The following is a 3,059-nucleotide window of genomic DNA, read 5'->3' on the forward strand; positions in this document are numbered from 1 at the left end:
GGCGGGGTCATTCCCCAGCTCAGGCGCAGCAGCTGAGCCCACCAGCCCGCGGCGCGGCGGGGACTGGAGGCGCTCAGCGCCCCCGGCTTGAGACAGCCCCGGGGCGGAGCCTGCGCGCCTGCCTGCCCGGGCCCCGCCTCGGCCGCGCCCCCCCGCCCACTCCTTTCACTTTCAGAGAAAGCGCGGGCCTCCCAGGGCCTCTGCCTGGCCAGGAAGGCTCCGGCTCGTTCCTCGGGGTGGTAGGGAAGCACAGACTCCTCCGTTAGCACAGAACTCGGCCGACCCCGGCCCGCCCTCTCTCCGCCGGCTTTCGTGGAGAAGGGAGGGCCCGCTCCTCCCGGCAGACTGTCTTCCCTGGCCTCGGGGTGGGAAGGATTCCCGCGGGCCCTGCCCCCGCCGGGGAGGGGTTGGTCCCGCGCTTGCTTCCCAGTTCGGTCCTTCGAGTTTCTTTCTGTGTTCCATTCATTCCAGGCAAAGCCTTCCGAGTCTCCGAGCTTTTCTCTCGCCCGCACCCCTTAGCACAGACTTCAAGGCCACCGGCATCCCCAAGTAGCACCATCCCAGGGAGTGTGCCCGAGAAGAGACTAAGGACGAGGCGAGGCTCACTCCCCTTAAGCGCTCCCAACTTCCCGGCGGGCGGAGAACAAGGTCAGAGGGCGGGGCCTGGTGTCTCCACGTGTCCCAGCCGAGTACCGGGCAGCGCCCCCATTACTGGCTGGCTGGCGCCCGGCCCTCCTTCCCGCTCCTCTCCTCTCGGAGCTGGGACTCCGAGTCAGCTGGGTGGCTTTAGGCAGGTCATTCCACCTCCTTGAAATACTGATTCTCCTTGGCAGGGTTGCTGTGAGAATCAAACCAAACCAAAGTTGTGAAGCCTCTAAAATTACAGAGCGGTTAGAGCCCGTCGAGGTGTGACTTTAAGCAGCCCTCCGAGTTCATTCCTCACTTGTGAACTTACCAAAACCTCATCTGACCCTCAAAGTTCGGCTGTGCATCTGGGCAGAGAGCGCTGATGTGTTTCACATGCTGCAAGGTGCCCTTCAGTGTCATCCCTGTGTGGCTATATGGCCACTTCCCCTGGCCTGGCCGTGGTTCAGGGGTTAACTGAATTTCAGCGCTACATTGAGTAGAAGGCGGTATTTCCTGTCTTCCCCAAATACTAGGAGTGAGGATCCCCCACCAGGCGCCTAGTGCCTGGGGATTGTTGGCGTCCAATGGCAGAAAGATCACCTTGGACACCGAGGAGGGCCACAAGGAGGAGTTTCCCCTCCCTTATCTCCCTTCAGCCAGGATTCAAGGATGGCCCTGGAGGTGGGAAAAAGAGGAGGTTTCAGAGAAAGACGGAAACATCAGTGAAGCAAGCAAAAGAATGTGAGAAAGTGTGAAGAGGAAGGGGGAAGAAATGCAGAGAATGCAGGAATGAGAGGAAAAGGGAAACACAGGGCCCGCATTCCTCACTCCTGTGAAGAACCTGGGAAAGCTCATGGCCCCCTCTCTGGGGCTCAGAGTCTGAGTGTCTGTGCGAGGGGACTACTCTGCAGCCTGAAGGCTCTGAAGCACCCCATCTCCAGCAGTCCCTCCCCTCCCTCCTTCAGAGCTGCTCACCGGCCTGTGGAAGGAGGTCTGCAAGGTTGGGGAAAGCCAGCAAGAACTCCCAGTACAGGCAGGAAGGGAAGTGAGGGAGGGAGATGCACCGCTGCGTACCAATGTACCAGTGTTAGACCAGGCACTGGCCCTCTGTCCCAGCTGCTCTGAGGAAACTCAGGGACAGTTGCTTTTCTTCTGTATCTTGTCCAAGCCTTAGATCCGCCACACCAGCAAGCAAGGAAATGCTCTTTGCCATACCAGCCCAGGTGCCCCTCACTGGAAAATCAAGGCAAACCTGATAGGACCAGCAGATGGCGTAATGGTTACGTCACTGAACTTCCAAGTAGTCAACTGTGGTTCAAGTCCTGTACCCAGAGAGGAGAATGCGGGAGAAGGGATTGAGGTGTGGCCATCCCCCTGGGGGGATTTCTCCTTTTCTGTCTCTCTGGCAAGTGCACACACCTTGTAGCGCTAACAAGGAGTGCTGAATGGAGAGCAAACCCCATAGATTTTGAAAGCAGGAAGGGGCCCTCGATATATCCCATTTTCCTTGCTCACATTACAGAAGAGTTTAAGTGACTAAGCCAGGGAGGTCAGAACCCTTGCACAAGGTCACACAGCTGGCTGGGAAAAGCCAGTGTATCCTGGCTTAGGCCCCCTACTTCTGTTCCTGCGCTCCATTTCTTTCACTAACACCTTGTACTTCTGGGCCAGCCCTGTGGCCCAGCAGTTAAGTGAGCTGCATCTTGCATGGCCAACAGTGCAGGTGAAATCCTAGACTTGGTAACTTGAAAAACATGCTGGCGTGTGTGTGTGCATGCACATATGCACGTGTTCATGCATGCCCAAAATCCTGAAGGAGAGAGAAATGGAGGCGAGGAAGCTGTGGTATGGCCACTCCCCATAGGGACCCTTTCTCCCTCTCCCTTTCTGTCTTTCTCTAACAAGTGCGTATGTACACCCTCTGCCAAATCAAACACACATCTTGTGGCTCCTTACCAATGTAGACAGTCTGCTTCCCCCTGCCACAGGCAAAAAACAAGGACACCTATTGCAGCCAGACCTGGGGACCCAATATAGCTGTGGGACGAGGTCAAGTGCCTCTAACGTCCTCTTAGACAAGCCAGGAATGAACATTGAAACCTAGACCGTCTTTTTGTTTGTGCCTGTTTCTGCAGGTTTTTTTTTTTTAATTTTGCTAAGGGGCATATGGGCTCACCAGAGAGAGAGAGAAAGAGAGAGAGAGAAAGAGAGAGAGAGTGAAAGTGAGATAGCATCCTCTAGGGAGGATGACCAGGCCACAGTCCCGTCTCCTCCATTCTCCTCTCAGGATTTGGGTGTGAACAGATGTGCAAGAGCCTGGTGTCTTTTTCAAGCTGCCAGGTCCCGGATTTGAACTGTGCTGTCCGCCATGTGGGATCCTGCCACCTTAACCTCCATGCTAGCTGCTGACCGACCTTGTTTCCAGTCTTTGA

This window comes from Tupaia chinensis, unplaced genomic scaffold, assembly GCF_000334495.1.
Source record: "Tupaia chinensis unplaced genomic scaffold, TupChi_1.0 Scaffold000605_1, whole genome shotgun sequence".
Lineage (NCBI taxonomy): Eukaryota > Metazoa > Chordata > Mammalia > Scandentia > Tupaiidae > Tupaia > Tupaia belangeri.